This window comes from Leuresthes tenuis, unplaced genomic scaffold, assembly GCF_036924035.1.
Source record: "Leuresthes tenuis unplaced genomic scaffold, fLeuTen1.0.hap1 SCAF_12, whole genome shotgun sequence".
Classification (NCBI taxonomy): Eukaryota; Metazoa; Chordata; class Actinopteri; order Atheriniformes; family Atherinopsidae; genus Leuresthes; species Leuresthes tenuis.
Window position 1 is genome coordinate 9,460,285 of NW_027325366.1, and position 18,854 is coordinate 9,479,138.

Consider the following 18,854-nt stretch of genomic DNA (forward strand, 5'->3'; position numbering starts at 1 on the left):
ATGTATGGTCTGGCAATATTACCTTTTCTTACCCGTTTGTGAGTAATTATGGCTGGACATTCACACCTACTTGCAGCCGAATACCACCTCTCTCGCTTTTGATGATGTATGGACCGGCATTCTTACCTTTTCTAACACATTTTTCAGCAGTTATGGTTGGAGATTCACACCTACTTACAGCCGAACAACTCCGCTCCCGCATTTTATGGTGTATAGTCAGGCATTCTCACCCTTTCTCATCAGCTTTTTGCAAATTATGATCTGACATTCAACCCTACTTGCAGTCGAACAGCTCTGCTCCCGCTTTTGATTATTTTTGGTTGGATATTCTAACCTTTTCTTAACTGCTTTTTACAAACTTTGTTTAGACGTTCACACCTTCTTGTAGCCGAACACATCCACTCCTGCTTTTGATGATGTATGGTTGGGCATTCGCACCTTTTTTTTACCCATTTTTCAGGAATTATGGGTGGACATTCACACCTTCTTGCAGCTGACCAACTCCTCTCCCACTTATGATCATGTGCGGTTTAATTTTCGAAAATTTTCTTTCATGTTTTCTAGCAATTATTTATGGACATTTAGACCTTCTTGCATGTGAACACTTCCGCTCCTGCTTTTGATCATATATTGTCAAGCATTCGCACCTTGTCTTACCCGCTTTTTACAAACTTTAGTCGAACATTCACACCTACTTGCAGCCGAACACCACCTCTCCCGCTTTTGATGATGTATGGACCGGCATTCTTACCTTTTCTAACACATTTTTCAGAAATTATGGTCGGACATTCACACCTACTCAGAGCCGAACACCTCTGCTCCCTCTTTTGATGGTGTATAGTCGGGCATTCTCACCCTTTCTCATCAGCTTTTTGCAAATTATGATCTGACATTCACACCTGCTTTTGATAATGTATGGTTGGGCATTCGCACCTTTTTTTACCCATTTTTCAGGAATTATGGGTGGACATTCACACCTTCTTGCAGCTGAACACCTATTCTCCCGCTTATGATCATGTGCGGTTTGATATTCGAACATTTTCTTTCATGTTTTAAAGCAATTATTGACGAACATTCAGACCTTCTTGCAGCTGAACCCCTCCGCTCCCTCTTTTGATCATACATTGTCGGGCATTCGCACCTTGTCTTACCCGCTTTTTACAAACTTTAGTCGGACATTCACACCTTCTTGCAGCTGAACCACCTCCGCTCCCTGTTTTTATCATGTATGGTCTGGCAATACTACCTTTTCTTACCCATTTGTGAGTAATTATGGCTGGACATTCACACCTACTTGCAGCCGAACACCACCTCTCCCGCTTTTGATGATGTATGGACCGGCATTCTTACCCTTTCTGATCAGCTTTTGATGGTGTATAGTCTGGCTTTCGAGCCTTTTCTTCCCGGTTTTTACAAATTATGGTTGGACATTCAGACCTTCTTGCAGCCGAACACCTCCGCTCCCTCTTTTGATCATACATTGTCGGGCATTCGCACCTTGTCTTACCCGCTTTTTACAAACTTTAGTCGGACATTCACACCTTCTTGCAGCTGAACCACCTCCGCTCCCTGTTTTGATCATGTATGGTCTGGCAATACTACCTTTTCTTACCCATTTGTGAGTAATTATGGCTGGACATTCACACCTACTTGCAGCCGAACACCACCTCTCCCGCTTTTGATGATGTATGGACCGGCATTCTTACCCTTTCTGATCAGCTTTTTGCAAATTATGATCTGACATTCACACCTACTTGCAGTTGAACAGCTCTGCTCCCGCTTTTGATTATTTTTGGTTGGATATTCTAACCTTTTCTTAACTGCTTTTTACAAACTTTGGTTGGACGTTCACACCTTCTTGTAGCCGAACACATCCACTCCTGCTTTTGATGATGTATGGTTGGGCATTCGCACCTTTTTTTTACCCATTTTTCAGGAATTATGGGTGGACATTCACACCTTCTTGCAGCTGACCACCTCCTCTCCCACTTATGATCATGTGCGGTTAGATATTCGAATCTTTTCTTAACTGCTTTTTACAAACTTTGGTCGGACGTTCACGTCTTCTTGAAGTCGAACACCTCCGCTTCCGCTTTTGATGGTGTATATTCGGGCATACCAACCTTTTCTTACCCGCTTTTTACAAAACATGGTCGGACTTTCACACCTTCTTGTAGCTGAACAACTCCGCTCCCTCTTTTGATTGTGCACAGTCGGGTATTTTAACCTTTTCTTACCCGCTTTTTAGCAACTATGGTCGGACATTCACACCTTACAGCAGAACACCTCCGCTCCCTCTTTTGAGGGTGTATGTTCAGTCATTCGAACCTTTTCTTACCCGCCTTTTACAAACTATGGTCGGACATTCAAACCTTCTTGTAGCCGAACACATCCACTCCTGCTTTTGATGATGTATGGTTGGGCATTCGCACCTTTTCTTAATCATTTTTCAGTAATTATGGTTGGAAATTCAGACCTTCTTGCAGCTGAACACCTACTCTCCCGCTTATGATCATGTGCGGTTTGATATTCGAACATTTTCTTTCATGTTTTAAAGCAATTATTGACAGACATTCAGACCTTCTTGCAGCTGAACCCCTCTGCTCCCGCTTTTGATGGTGTATAGTCTGGCTTTCGAGCCTTTTCTTCCCCTGTTTTTACAAATTATTGTTGGACATTCAGACCTTCTTTCAGCCGAAAACCTCCGCTCCCTCTTTTGATCATACATTGTCGGGCATTCGCACCTTTTCTTACCCGCTTTTTACAAACCATGGTCGGACTTTCACACCTTATAGTAGCCGAACAACTCCGCTCCCGCTATTGATTGTGTACAGTCGGGTATTTTAACCTTTTCTTACCCGCTTCTTACAAACTATGGTCAGACACCTCCGTTCCCTGTTTTGAACATGTATTTTGACATTCGCACCTTTTCTCACCCGCTTTTTACTATGGTTGGCCATTCACAGCTTCCTCTCCACCATACTTGTATGGTGGGATATTCACACCCACTTGCATCCGAAGACCTCCGCCCCCACTTTTGTTGATATTTAGTCGGTCATTCGCACCTTACCCGCTTTTGGCAAACTATGGCCTTCTTGCAGCCAAACACCTCTGATATCGCTTTTGATGATGTAAGGTTGGGCATTCAGACCTTGCTTCACCTGCTTTTCACCAAATATAGTCGGACATTCACACCTTCTTGCAGCCGAACACTTCCGCTCCACCTTTTAGTGTTCTATGGGGTATTCACACTTTTTTTTTTCACCGCATTTTATAGATTATGGTTGGAAATTCTCACCCACTCTCATCCGAAGACCTCTCCTCCCGCTTTTGTTAATATATAGTCGGGCATTCGAACCTTTTCTTACCCGCTTTTTACAAATTATGGTCGAACATTCACACCTACTGGCAGCCGAATACTTCCGCTCCACCTTTTAGTGATGTATGGTTGGCATTTGCACCTTTTCTTACCCTCTTTTTATACTGATTGCCGAAGATTAAGTTGTTCTTTCTCAAACTACAAAATTTTTTTAATTGTTGAAACTTGATTTGAAGTGGATAGATAAGGAGGACAAACAGTTTTAAGTCAGGCTGATAGAAGGAATTAATTTTATAGCAAAATCTGTATTTCGTCATATGTCGAGAGATGCTTATTGCTGAAGAAGTTCTTTCTCATTCTACAAAGTACAACGTTGTTTATCATTGAAACTTGATTAGACATGAATAAATATGAAGGACAGAGCAGTCTTAACTTGGTTTGAGTTAAGGAATTCGTTATATAGGAGAATCCGAATTCGTGCATAACTTGTAAAATAGAGCTTATTTTCGGATTCCTGAAGAATGAATCTGGTTCTTACTCATAATACAAAGTTTGTTGTTTATTGTTGAAACTTCATCAGAAGTGAAGAAATAAGGACAAACCGTTTTAAGTCAGTTTGATAGAAGGATTTCATTTTATAGCAAAATCTTTATTACTTCATATCTCCTCGAGAGAAGCTTATTGCTGGAAATTAGGTCTGGTTCTTTTTCATACTACAAAATACAGTGTTGTCTATTGTTGATACTAGATTAGAAGTAGATAAATATGAAGGACAAAGCAGTTTGAACTTGGTTTGAGAGAAGGAATTAATTTTATTGCAAAATCCGAATTCATGCATAACTCGTCAAATAGATAGTGATGTGTCGTTCGTGAGCGATTTGTTCGATATGAACAAATTTTGTATATGACTCGGGAGTAACGAGTTGTCTCAGTGAGTGATTCGTTCATTTTCATGCAGTACCCTTCCTCACCACATGGCAGGTGGCAGCTTCATAAGCTCAGTCAGCAGGACAGGAAACAGTATTGATTCGTTCACGACTCAACTCCTCGGGTGCCGGGTCCTCGCACAGGAAACAGTATTGATTCGTTCATGACTCAACTCCTCGGCTGACGGGTCCTCGCACAGGAAACAGTATTGATTCGTTTACGACTCAACCTTCGTTCATTTGTCACGTTTCAAATTCTACATTTCATTTGACAGGCTGAAGAGCAGTAGGCACAACAGTTCGTTCACAAACCGGATCATTAATCTCATAGACTATTCTACCATCAACAACTTGGAAACCACAATCGACTCTCTAGATGCAGAAAAAGCATTTGATGGAGTGAACTGGAAATTTTTATTCGCAGCATTAAACAAATTCAGGTTTGGGTCACACTTCATCAACTGGATAAGGATATTATATAGCTCCCCAAATGCAAGTGTCAGGACAAATGATCAAACTTCTCCAAGCTTCAGTCTGCAAAGAGGTACAAGACAGGGTTGCCCACTTTCTCCCTCACTTTTTGCTATTTTAATCAAACCTTTAGCAGCTTCTATCAGACAAGATAGAAATATTAAAGGCATCCAATCCCAAAATATTGAGCATAAAATAAGTCTTTATGCTGATGATGTATTACTTTTCCTTCAGAACTCACAGACATCTCTCACTCACACAATCACACTCATAAATAAATTCTCAGCACTTTCTGACTACTCTATCAACTGGTCTAAGACCACAGTTCTGCCCATTAACTGTAGGGTCCAGAATATACCTGCGATCACTTTACAGTCAGGAAATATTAGATATTTAGGCATAAACATTTCCTCCAGGCTCTCAGAGCTAACAAAGCTAAATTATGTGTGAGTAGAGGACGATCTCTCTCGTTGGAAGTCCTTACCTATATCACTTATGGGGAGAGTTACAACCATTAAAATGATGATACTACCAAAAGTTAACTATTTGTTCTCAATGATCCCCATAAAACCATCTGCTACTTGGTTTAAGTCACTAGATTCATGCATCTCCAAATTCCTGTGGAAAAACAAACCACCACGTATTAGTTTAAAAACCCTACAGAAGACCAAGGACAGTGGTGGATTAGATTTACCTCATTTTCAGCACTATTCCTTAGCCAATAGGTTACAATATATATCAAAATGGTTTAAACCTTGTTGTTGTCACAGTTCCAAGAGACGTTGTAATCGTTGAGGATTCTATATTCACCCCCTCATTAGAGGCACGTGTTGCAGATTGATGACACTGAATCTTCTTCTCTGTTCATTGCAAGCATCATTCCCAGCATCGTAAGTGTTCGTGGCATTGTTAGCCTCTTCTTCTGGATCTTGATATCGAGCATTCTTTTGTATTTCTGGTTTGTCAGTCCTCTCTCTTCATTCATCGGAGTCTTCGTGTCTTTGTCCTTGAGTTTGGTGATTTTTTCTTCTTTTGATGCCTTGACACAGTGTGACAGGTGATACCACGTGGGAGATCCTTTAACTTGGACTGCTGTCCCTGTGCTGCGAAATGGCTGTGCTGCTCAAATGGTCTCTCCTTCATCATATACACAGTTATCTATACATCACCTTCCACCATGAAGCGTTGTCCCTTTTTGTTTCTCTCTCTACAACTCAACACAACTCAACACAGTTTATATACATAACATTCATATACATACTAACAAACATTCTGCTAAGGTTTCTTCTCTTTTTCTTTTTTTCTTCATCATGTCAGTTGATGACTGTGTTTTGACTGTGGGAGTGCAAATGGTCTTCCATACCTTTTCTCAAATGGAGTTCATCTTGTGCTAGTTGGAGGATGCATTTTTAGGATGGTAAACAGTAAACCCAATATTTCCCATTTCTTCCATGATTTTTTTCAGTCTTGACTTAATTATTCCATTGTGTCTCTCCACGAAACCTGCTGATTGTGGATGATATGCACAGTGGTTTCTAAGGTCTATTTTAAGTTCTTTGCCATCAGTGAGATGACATTGTTTACAAAGTGTGTCAAATTATCACTGAAGATCTTTTCAGGAATTTCAAATCTAGAAATTATTTATTTTACCCGTGCTTTTGCTACTGAGAGTGCATCTGCTTGTGCACATGGAAATATTTCAGTCCATTTGGTAAAAACCTCTGTGGTCACTGAGCAGAATCGTTTCCCTTAACATTAATTTAGTTCAATGAAATCTACACAATAATGAAATAATGAAATCCAAACAAATATGTTGAAAAAGATACACTGGCTTAGGGAATTATCTTCGTTTTGGTCTTAGATTGCCCTGTGGATTGTATTTTGCACATATTTGACCTGCTAGACAAAACTTTATTAATTTATTTATTCTAAAAAATTATTTTCAATAATTAGTAAAACCATATGCTGTAAAAACCTTGTTCATTATTGCTTCCATCCCTCCTGTTGAGACATGACATGGTCCATGACTCAATACTGCAGCATATTTAAACAAATTCTTTGACAGTATGGTTTTCCTTCCGGTCATTCATACGAGTCTATTGTAGATGACAATTGAATAACATCTAATAATGCTAAAATATTTGTAGTTTATACATTTAGCTGTGGATGTCAACATACCTGTTTTTCCAATGCTGTGTTAACACATGTACAGTTGAGAAGGCATACTGACTGTCAGTGTAAACGTTAACAACCTTTTTGTTATTTAATTTACAAGCTTCAGTTAAAGCTACCAATTCGACTGCTTGAACAGAGTAATTTTTTGGTAGTGGTTGTTTTAAGAAAACTTCAGTTTCTGTTACTACTGCAAATCCCGTAGCATTTGTGCCATCAGGGTTTTTTGCTTGACCTGTCGAATAAATATAGTTATTTCTGCATTTTCATAACGTATATAATTAAGTCTGGCCTGGGTAAAACACTGATGGTTATTTCTGACATGCAATCATGAGGCTTTCCATCTGTGGGGTAGGTAGCAGTGTAGATGGATTAAGTGTGGCACATCTCTCGACAACAAGGTGTGGCTGTGAAAGAAGAACAGTTATGTAGGAGAGATGTCTGGTTTTCTTAAGTAACCATATCACAGCCACTGCATGAGGTACCTTAAGTGTTAATGGGTGAAATAACACCATAATTGTTGATGCCTGCACTGCCAATGGCTTCTGGCCATTGATTCAAAAGTACGATCTCGTCACTTTTTCCCCCTTTCAGTGGACACTGGCCCCTAATTACCGCAATTCAGCAGGGGGTCTTTCATTAGGCGTACTGGACTCCCCCGTGCACGGTTTCAGCTCCAACCCTGGACGGCGGAAAAAACATCGAGATCTGATTTGAGGACCCAATTGTTGAGAAAATTCTCTCAATGAGACTCAGAGTTGCTGGAGTCAGTTAATGCAAAGGTTTAATCTTGCAGCAAGCTCAAGAATGTGTGTGTGTATGGGTGTATGTGTGCGAACGTGCGTGTGAGTTTGTGTGTGTGAGACTTTAAAGAACCTGTTATCCACAGGCAGGTCTTAACTAGTATGGCACGTCTGTTTGGACTCTCACATACATTCGGTTAATCATAGAAAAACGAGAACAAAACTTTTTAGCCCCTTAAATTCATAAAACAGACATGGTGCAGTTATTTCCATTTTAGAAAATAAGAGTAATCACCACCATTCCTATAAATTCTGGATATTCTAACAATCTGAATCTTTTTTAAATGTTCGATGAAGCCCTTTGCTGTTCTGTTTAGAGACTCGGCTGATCATAAACCAAGTTTTGCTCTTGAACCAAGCTTCTAAACTCTTCACCTTTATCATTTCTCAGTTTGTATTCACTTTAAAACTGATTAAAAGAAAAAATAAATGAATGCCTATCAACAAATGTGGGATCTAAACTCTACTGCTTCCTCTAAAATAATTTCTTTTCTCAATTCAGAAATGTGTGTGTGTAAGTCACAACACCCGTGACAACGGCTTTCTTTTCTCTCTTTTCTCTACACTCTGCACTGTGAGCACACACACCAAATCAGAAAGGCTTTTTTCTCTCTTTTCTACATTATGGACTGTGGGGACACAAAACCGCTCTCTCTTTTTTTTTGATTGTGTGCCAGGGCGTTGTCTCACGTATTAGATTATGCTTAAGATACGAATGGGTTTATCAGTCACATCAGAATCCATACATACTGATCCTCCCGTAATAAAACGGTCAGATCTTATCAAACACACTTTGTTTCTTGTGACAATCAAGTCAGCGAAAAAAGCGTATACACGTCAAGACACTGAATCAAGTTTGCCACAAGAACTCATAAGTTTGACAGTATTGCTCTGCCGTCAGCAATCATGCACCCATTTTATTTTTGTGAGACTTGTGCAGGCACCTGTTCATCTACTGTTCTATCACTATGAATTAGTTTATCTATTATCAATAAGGATACTTCTACAACTACTATCAAAGTATGTCCGGACTTCTTATGTTGTCAGTTGCTATATATGAATAAAAGGGTAGCTACTGACAAGCATTAAGCATGTCACACAGCCCAAACATATAACATTTCAGGACACACCACACAGTTAACAACCACAGTGAAGCATGTCAAAGCCCAAACATATAACATTCAACAGGACACTTACACAACACATTCAAATCAAACAGTCAGACAACATACAAGAACATATACCCCAGTCGGCATTGCTCCCTGCCTATTTTCCTACAGCTCACTATGTGTGCGCACACCTTTATTCACAAACTCTTCAACTTATACTCTTTTACCGAAGCTGCTACAGCTCGATTGGCCGAATACCATTAGATCCTATTTCGGTGAATTTGACATCTGCCTTACATTGCCATCAGTTAGATGACATTGTTTACAAAGTGTGTGAAATTATCACTGTAGATCTTTTCATGAATTTCAAATCTAGAAATGATTTATTTTACCCGTGCTTTTACAACTGAGAGTGCATCTGCTTGTGCACATGGACCAAGTAGGAACAATCGGGCCCTATTCGATGGCTGCCTTGTCTTTTACTCTGTGCAAAAGACAAGGCAGCAACAAAAACACCACGGGAACACCGTATTGAGGCATTGTTCTGACCGCTCATTCGGTGTCGCGTTTCTTTCAAGCAATTCTCCCGGTTAGCCCGCACTCGGCTCGCTCCCAGAGCCGTGTTAAAGTCTGCTTCAAATCAAAATAAAAATGATGGTGTGGCCATTCGAATTAAAAATCTGCATGTTCTGGTGAAAGGTAGCACAGTGGTGAGAGACGGACGGGCACTTTTAGCACAATTGAATATTATGGGGCAAGACTTTAACCTCTTAAATATTTATGGTTTCAATGGACAAAATGACAGGTATGACCTTTTAGAAGATATACAGCTTTACATGCTAGGTCTAAACCCGGAGCTTGACTTCTCTTAAAACCTGTTAGGCATTTTTTTAACTCTAAAGCAGTAAAATCCTGTGTCATGTGTGCATTTTCTTTTACGGTTTTGTCAACGAATTTTAAAATTTCTGCCGATGTTTCCAAGTGCACTGGTTTCTCTTTGTACATGTTACTATAAAAGGTATGTACAGTTTCAATCATCTCTGGTGTGGATTTTGTTAAAAACCCATCTTCTCTTTTTAGATTTTGAATACACTCCTTTTTATTTATAACTTTCTTAAAAAAGTACCGTGTGCATTTTTCACCTTCCTCAATTTCCTGCTCCCTGCTTCTTACAAAAATTCCTTTACTCTTTATTTCTGCTAAAACTGACATTTCCTTTATAACATCTTTGATTTCTTCATTAAAGTCTGTGCCACACTGATTTAGTTTAAAGTAGCGCTGTAAGCGTTTCTGTAGTTCCATCATACATCTATTCTCTTTCCTTGTTTTACGTTTACCTTGCTGTTTAAAAAAAGTCTGGGTGGTTTCCTTCACCAATTCCCACCATTGTGCATGTGTTTCGTAAAGGTCTTGAAGGGTCTGCCACTCTTTATAACGTTACCTGTACTGACTGACTATGATTTCATCCTCCAACAGGGAACAGTTGAGTTTCCACAGACCACTTCCTACCGTCACACCAGAAGGGGGTGAAAGGGTGCAGGAGAGCATAAGGTGGTCTGAAAAGAAAACAGGGGTTAATCTAACATCAGTGGGTGGGCAATCTCTAGTAAAGAAATAATCAATGCGAGAGGCTCTGGTGCCATCATGACTAAACCAGGTGAAGCCCTCCTCTCTGGGATGCATGGTTTTAAAACAGTCAGTAAGCTTAAAATCCCTGCATATGGCCTGAAGTAAAATCGAAGTCTTATCCACTTTAAAATCTCCCCCTGCTCTTTTTCTATCTTTCCTGCTCAAGATACAGTTAAAATCCCCTCCTACAACTAAAGGTACTTGCCCTAGCATGTAAAGCTGTATATCTTCTAAAAGGTCATACCTGTCATTTTTTCCATTGAAACCATAAATATTTAAGAGGTTAAAGTCTTGCCCCATAAAATTCAAGTGTGCTAAAAGTGCCCGTCCGTCTCTCACCACTGTGCTACCTTTCAACAGAAAATGCAGATTTTTAATTAGAATGGCCACACCATCATTTTTATTTTGATTTGAGCCACTCCATATCGATAAATGGGGCCATTTCCTCCCATTGTCTATGGTTTTTTAAAAAAGGTAGTCCACATTCTTGTATTAAAAACACATCTGATTTTATGGAGTCTAAGAAGGATAAAATACTCTGGGCTTTTGTCTTTGATTTCACACTTCTCACGTTTAGTGTTGAGAAGGTGAGAACTATTAAAAGGATAAAGGAAAGTAGGTATGTCGTTTTCGTTTTTCTAAGTTATCAAAACAAATTACACACTCAGGTTATTTCTTGGGAAACTAGCTCTTTCTTCATTTCTTTAGGTGAAAAGTGAGTAGGGTGATCTATATTTCCTTTTCGGACTCTCGGTGTTGGCCTCTTACGCAATGTTGCATTTAACTTTGAGTCCCTGGGGGTTGATTGCAGAGCTAAAGTTAAAAAGGAGACCTCATTTGGTGAGTCGGAGGGGAAGACTCTAGGTTCTTCCACTGAAGAACTGTCTGAAAGGGACCTAACCCTTCCCCTCTTCTCTGATACCACTGGGGAATCAGAGGACAACTCAGATGTCGTCCTCTTCGGCTGTTGACCTTCGGGGAGGTGAGTATCTTCACTAGACTCACCTGTCTGCTCTTCCTCCTCATTTAGCGTAGCTCCACCCTCTGCCTGAGAATTCTCACAGACTTCAGCACTGAGTGGTGAGGCCTCTACAGGCCCCTCCCCTTTTTGCTCCTCACTTCCAATCCAAGCTTTTGGCAGGAGGTTTGAATTTATTGGGTCAACCTCTTCACTTTGATCACCAACTGCCACCTCTGGTCCTTCTCTTTGTTGGCTTGACTGTGGCTTTACCGTCTTTAATTTGTTGGCAAAAGATTTAGGGCAATCTCTTAAGAGGTGATTTAATTCTCCACAGAGATTACATTTCCTGCCATTTGGACACTCTCCAAAAGTGTGCCCAATTTCTCTGCACTTCCCACATATCACCTTGGTACAAGCCTCAACCAGGTGCCCATGCTCACCGCACTTGCGGCAGAGCTTGGGCTGCCCCTGGTAGTGGATGTAATCTCGGTTTTCGAGGTGGCCAGAGTGTCACTTTGCATCTCCGCCCACCCGCTGCACTGAGCACTCTTCAGCCCTTTTAAATGGTATAACTTTGCACTCCCACACGCTCCAGCGAGCACATTTCAAGCAACAACTTTGCACTCCAGCTTCGAACATCGGCACAGTCGCAACAAGTAAGGCGATTCTACTCAGAGAAGTCACTCTGCACAGTAACACGATTTCTTTTGCACAGACAGAAAGGGCTTCACCTGCAAAGGTAAAGCCTGCCAAAAATAGAAACAACTCATTAGTGCTGCTCTCCACGGAAGTCTTTAGTAAAAGGCGAAAGACTTGTACGTTATGAAGAGAAACTAGAGTACGATTATCCGTCACTGCGGGAGCAGGGCATCAGGCTAGTTGGCATAGCCACCTTCCCCATGGTGAGCTTTGCTTGGTTGAGACGCTTGCTCCCCCCCCTTGCTCCTCGGCTGACCAAATAGGAACAATCGGGCCCTATTCGATGGCTGCCTTGTCTTTTACTCTGTGCAAAAGACAAGGCGGCCACAAACACCACGGGAACACCGTATTGAGGCTTTGTTCTGACCGCTCATTCGCTGTTGCGTTTCTTTCAAGCAAATCTCCCGGTTACCCCGTACTTGGCTCGCTCCCAGAGCCGTGTTAAAGTCTACTTCGCATTCACTCTCTTTTCTCAGCAGACTAAAAGAAACTTCTATCCTGCACCGCTGTTTGCTTTTTTACAAGAGCAGAGAAGAGCGCACCGTTCCCAGCGGCATGGCAGTACCGGGTCGATGCTTGGAGTGAACGGAGAAAGAACAACTTAATCTTCAGCAATCAGTATAAAAAGAGGGTAAGAAAAGGTTCAAATGCCAACCATACATCACTAAAAGGTGGAACGGAAGTATTTGGCTGCAAGTAGGTGTGAATGTCAGACCATAATTTGTAAAAAGCGGGTAAGAAAAGGTTCGAATGCCCGACTAAATATTAACAAAAGCGGGAGGAGAGGTCTTCGGATGAGAGTGGGTGAGAATTTCCAACCATAATCTATAATTTGTGGTGAAAAAAAAGTGTGAATGCCCAATAGAACACTAAAAGGTGGAGCGGAAGTGTTCGGCTGCAAGAAGGTGTCAATGTATGACTATATTTGGTGAAAAGCAGGTGAAGCAAGGTCTGAATGCCCAACCGTACATCATCAAAAGTGAGTTCAGAGGTGTTTGGCTGCAAGAAGGCCATAGTTTGCCAAAAGCGGGTAAGGTGCGAATGACCGACTAAATATCACCAAAAGTGGGGGGGAGGTCTTCGAATGCAAGTGGGTGTGAATATCCCACCATACAAGTATGGTGGAGAGGAAGCTGTGAAGGGCCAACCATTTTAAAAAGCGGGTGAGAGAAGGTGCGAATGCCAGAACATACAACATCAAAAGAGGGAGCGGAGGTGTTCCGCTGAAAGAAGGTGTGAATGTCTGACCATAGTTGGGAAAAAGCGGGTAAGAAAAGGTTAAAATATCCGACTGTACACAATCAATAGCGGGAGCGGAGTTGTTCGGCTATTAAAAGGTGTGAAAGTCCGACCATGGCTTGTAAAAAGCGGGTAAGAAAAGGTGCGAATGCCCGAAAATGTATGATCAAAAGAGGGAGCGGAGGTGTTCGGCTGCAAGGTCTGAATGTCCAACCATTATTTGTAAAAACCGGGTAAGAAAAAGCTCGAAAGCCCGACTATACACCATTTATTTTCGTGAGACATGTGCAGTCACCTGTTCATCTACTGTTCTATCACTATGAATTAGTTTATCTATTATCAATAAGGATACTTCTACAACTACTATCAAAGTATGTCCGGACTTCTTATGTTGTCAGTTGCTATATATGAATAAGTGGGTAGCTACTGACAAGCATTAAGCATGTCACACAGCCCAAACATATAACATTTCAGGACACACCACACAGTTAACAACCACAGTGAAGCGTGTCAAAGCCCAAACATGTAACATTCAACAGGACACTTAAACAACACATTCAAATCAAACAGTCAGACAACATAAAATAACCTATACCCCAGCTGGCATTGCTCCCTGCCTATTTTCCTACAGCTCACTATTTGTGCACACACCTTTATTCACAAACTCTTCAACTTATACTCTTTTACCGAAGCTGCTACAGCTCGATTGGCCGAATACCCTTAGATCCTATTTCGGTGAATTTGACATCTGCCTTACATGTAACAGATTAGCGGTTTAGCAGTTTTAATTTAGTTTGAGTGAAGGAATTCATTTTATAGCAAAATCTGAAATTGTGAAGAACTCATGAAAGTAAGCTTATTCTCGGATTCCTGAAACTTTAGATTTGCTCTTTCTTTTACTGCAAAGTACAACGTTGTTTTTTTTCTTTAAATCTTTCTAGACATGGTAAATATGAAGGACAAAGCAGTTTTAACATAGTTTGAGTGAAGGAATTCATTTTATAGATAAAATCCCAAGAGTCTGCTGAGAAAAGAGAGTGAATGCTAAGTAGACTTTAACACGGCTCTGGGATCGAGCCGAGTGTGGGCTAACCGGGAGAATTGCTTGAAAGAAACGCCACACCGAATGAGTGGTCAGAACAAAGCTTCAATACGGTGTTCCCGTGGTGTTTTTGTTGCTGCCTTGTGTTTTGCAAAGAGTAAAAGACAAGGCAGCCATCGAATAGGGCCCGATTGTTCCTACTTGGTCAGCCGAGGAGCAAGGGGGGGAGCAAGCGTCTCAACTAAGCAAAGGTCACCATGGGGAAGGTGGCTTTCCCAACTAGCCTGATGCCCTGCTCCCGCAGTGACGGATAATCGTACTCTGGTTTCTCTTCATAACGTACAAGTCTTTTGCCTTTTACTAAAGAAATCTTGTTACTGTGCAGAGTGACTTCTCTGAGTAGAGTCGCCTTACTTGTTGCGACTGTGCCGATGTTTGAAGCTGGAGTGCAAAGTTGTTGCTTTAATGGTGCTCGCTGGAGTGTGCGGGAGTGCAAAGTTATACCATTTAAAAGGGCTGAAGAGTGCTCAGTGCAGCGGGTGGGCGGAGATGCAAAGTGACACTCTGGCCACCTCGAAAACCGAGGTTACATCCACTACCAGGGACAGCCCAAGCTCTGCCGCAACTGCGGTGAGCATGGGCACCTGGTTGAGGCTTGTACCAAGGTGATATGTGGGAAGTGCAGAGAAATTGGGCACACTTTTGGAGAGTGTCCAAATGGCAGGAAATGTAATCTCTGTGGAGAATCTTTTGCCAACAAATTAAAGACGGTAAAGCCACAGTCAAGCCAACAAAGAGAAGGACCAGAGGTGGCAGTTGGTGAACAAAGTGAAGAGGTTGACCCAATAAATTCAAACTTCCCGCCAAAGGCTTGGATTGGAAGTGAGGAGCAAAAAGGGGAGGGGCCTGTAGAGGCCTCACCACTCAGTGCTGAAGTCTGTGAGAATTCACAGGCAGAGGGTGGAGCTATGCTAAATGAGGAGGAAGAGCAGACAGGTGAGTCTAGTGAAGATACTTACCTCCCCGAAGGTCAACAGCCGAAGAGGACGGCATCTGAGTTGTCCTCTGATTCCCCAGTGGTATCAGAGAAGAGGGGAAGGGTTAGGTCCCTTTCAGACAGTTCTTCAGTGGAAGAACCTAGAGTCTTCCCCTCCGACTCACCAAATGAGGTCTCCTTTTTAACTTTAGCTCTGCAATCAACCCCCAGGGACTCAAAGTTAAATGCAACATTGCGTAAGAGGCCAACACCGAGAGTCCGAAAAGGAAATATAGATCACCCTACTCACTTTTCACCTAAAGAAATGAAGGAAGAGCTAGTTTCCCAAGAAATAACCTGAGTGTGTAATTTGTTTTGATAACTTAGAAAAACGAAAACGACATACCTACTTTCCTTTATCCTTTTAATAGTTCTCACCTTCTCAACACTAAACGTGAGAAGTGTGAAATCAAAGACAAAAGCCCAGAGTATTTTATCCTTCTTAGACTCCATAAAATCAGATGTGTTTTTAATACAAGAATGTGGACTACCTTTTTTAAAAAACCATAGACAATGGGAGGAAATGTGGCCCCATTTATCGATATGGAGTGGCTCAAATCAAAATAAAAATGATGGTGTGGCCATTCTAATTAAAAATCTGCATTTTCTGTTGAAAGGTAGCACAGTGGTGAGAGACGGACGGGCACTTCTAGCACACTTGAATTTTATGGGGCAAGACTTTAACCTCTTAAATATTTATGGTTTCAATGGAAAAAATGACAGGTATGACCTTTTAGAAGATATACAGCTTTACATGCTAGGGCAAGTACCTTTAGTTGTAGGAGGGGATTTTAACTGTATCTTGAGCAGGAAAGATAGAAAAAGAGCAGGGGGAGATTTTAAAGTGGATAAGACTTCGATTTTACTTCAGGGCATATGCAGGGATTTTAAGCTTACTGACTGTTTTAAAACCATGCATCCCAGAGAAGAGGGCTTCACCTGGTTTAGTCATGATGGCACCAGAGCCTCTCGCATTGATTATTTCTTTACTAGAGATTGCCCACCCACTGATGTTAGATTAACCCCTGTTTTCTTTTCAGACCACCTTATGCTCTCCTGCACCCTTTCATCCCCTTCTGGTGTGACGATAGGAAGTGGTCTGTGAAAACTCAACTGTTCCCTGTTGGAGGATGAAATCATAGTCAGTCAGTACAGGGAATGTTAAAAAGAGTGGCAGACCTTTCAAGACCTCTACGAAACACATGCACAATGGTGGGAAATGGTGAAGGAAACGACCCAGACTTTTTTTAAACAGCAAGGTAAACGTAAAAAAAGGAAAGAGAATAGATGTATGATGGGACTACAGAAACGCTTACAGAGCTACTTTAAACAGTGTGGCATAGACTTTAATGAAGAAATCAAAGATGTCAAAAAGGAAATGTCAGTTTTAGCAGAAATAAAGAGACCTTTTGGGACCTTTTATCGTCAGACATTTTAGATGTTTTTAAAGATTATGAAAAACTCGACCGACTGCCTGACAGTTTTAGAGTGGGAATAGTGACTCTACTTTATAAAAAAAATGATAAGACTGACCTAAAGAATTGGAGGCCCATCACACTTTTAAACTTTGACTGTAAACTTTTTAGCAAGGTTTTAGCAACACGGATGTCCTCTGTTTTAGAGGAGGTAATTCACCCAGACCAGGCTTGTGCCATCTCAGGGAGACAACTCACGGACAGCCTCGTACTGATTCGAGACATCATTGATTACGCTAGAGACAGAAACACCCGGCTTGTCATCTTAAATTTAGACTTTGAAAAAGCTTTTGATCGGGTCTCGCATCAATATCTCTTTCAGGTGTTGCAGCCATCGAATTGGGCCCGATTGTTCCTACTTGGTCAGCCGAGGAGCAAGGTGGGGGGGAGCAAGCGTCTCAACCAAGCAAAGCTCACCATGGGGAAGGTGGCTATGCCAACTAGCCTGATGCCCTGCTCCCGCAGTGACGGATAATCGTACTCTGGTTTCTCTTCATAACGTACAAGTCTTTCGCCTTTTACTAAAGACTTCCGTGGAGAGCAGCACTAATGACTTGTTTCTATTTTTGGCAGGCTTTACCTTTGCGGGTGAAGCCCTTTCTGTCTGTGCAAAAGAAATCTTGTTACTGTGCAGAGTGACTTCTCTGAGTAGAGTCGCCTTACTTGTTGCGACTGTGCCGATGTTCGAAGCTGGAGTGCAAAGTTGTTGTACCAGCGAGCACCATTCAAGCAACAAAGGGCTAATCGGGCCCTATCCGATGGCTGCCTTGTCTTTTACTCTGTGCAAAAGACTGCAGTCTTTAGTAAAAGGCGAAAGACTTGTACGTTATGAAGAGGAACCAGAGTACGATTATCCGTCACTGCGGGAGCAGAACAACTTAAAGAACAACTTAATCTTTAGCAATCAGTATAAAAAGAGGGTAAGAAAAGGTACAAATGCCAACCATACATCACTAAAAGGTGGAGCGGAAGTATTTGGCTGCAAGTAGGTGTGAATGTCCGACCATAATTTGTAAAAAGCGGGTAAGAAAAGGTTCGAATGCCCGACTATATAGCGGGAGGAGAGGTCTTCGGATTAGAGTGGGTGAGAATTTCCAAACATAATCTATAAAATGCGGTGAAAAAAAAGGTGTGAATGCCCCATAGAACACTAAAAGGTGGAGCGGAAGTTTTCGGCTGCAAGAAGGTGTGAATGTCCGACTATAGTGGGTGAAAAGCAGGTGAAGCAAGGTCTGAATGCCCAACCTTACATCATCAAAAGCGAGATCAGAGGTGTTTGGCTGCAAGAAGGCCATAGTTTGCCAAAAGCGGGTAAGGTGCGAATGACCGACTAAATATCAACAAAATTGGGGGCGGAGGTCTTCGGATGCAAGTAGGTGTGAATATCTCAACATACTAGTATGGTGGAGAGGAAGCTGTGAATGGCCGACCACAGTAAAAAGCGGTTGAGAGAAGGTGCGAATGTCAAACCATACATGATCAAAACAGGGAGCGGAGGTGTTTGGCTGCGACAAAGTGTGAATGTCCACACATAATTAATGAAAAGCGGGCTTGGTTGGAATGCCCGAACATACACCATCAAAGGAGGGAGCGGAGGTCTTCCGCTGTAAGAAGGTATGAATGTCCGACCATAGTTTGTAAAAAGCGGGTAAGAAAAGGTGAAAATACCCGACTGTACACAATCAATAGCGGGAGCGGAGTTGTTCGGCTACTAAAAGGTGTGAAAGTCCGACCCTGGTTTGTAAAAAACGGGTAAGAAAAGGTTGGAATGCCCGAACATACACCATCAAAGGAGGGAGCGGAGGTCTTCCGCTGTAAGAAGGTATGAATGTCCGACCATAGTTTGTAAAAAGCGGGTAAGAAAAGGTGAAAATACCCGACTGTACACAATCAATAGCGGGAGCGGAGTTGTTCGGCTACTAAAAGGTGTGAAAGTCCGACCCTGGTTTGTAAAAAGCGGGTAAGAAAAGGTG

At 41.7% G+C, this 18,854-nt stretch overlaps 2 non-coding genes and 1 pseudogene across 2 annotated transcripts; 2 read left to right on the forward strand and 1 right to left on the reverse strand.

Moving 5' to 3' along the window:
• Positions 1-12,118: 12,118 nt before the first annotated feature.
• LOC140265592 (U5 spliceosomal RNA) lies at positions 12,119-12,232 on the reverse strand. The gene has a single exon (XR_011906302.1). It is a non-coding gene; the product is annotated as a U5 spliceosomal RNA (small nuclear RNA).
• Positions 12,233-14,686: 2,454 nt separating this feature from the next.
• On the forward strand, positions 14,687-14,812 carry LOC140266123 (U5 spliceosomal RNA; annotated as a pseudogene).
• A 2,546-nt stretch (positions 14,813-17,358) lies between these two features.
• Positions 17,359-17,472, forward strand: LOC140265896 (U5 spliceosomal RNA). Its single transcript, XR_011906580.1, has one exon. It is a non-coding gene; the product is annotated as a U5 spliceosomal RNA (small nuclear RNA).
• The last annotated feature ends 1,382 nt before the right edge of the window (positions 17,473-18,854 follow it).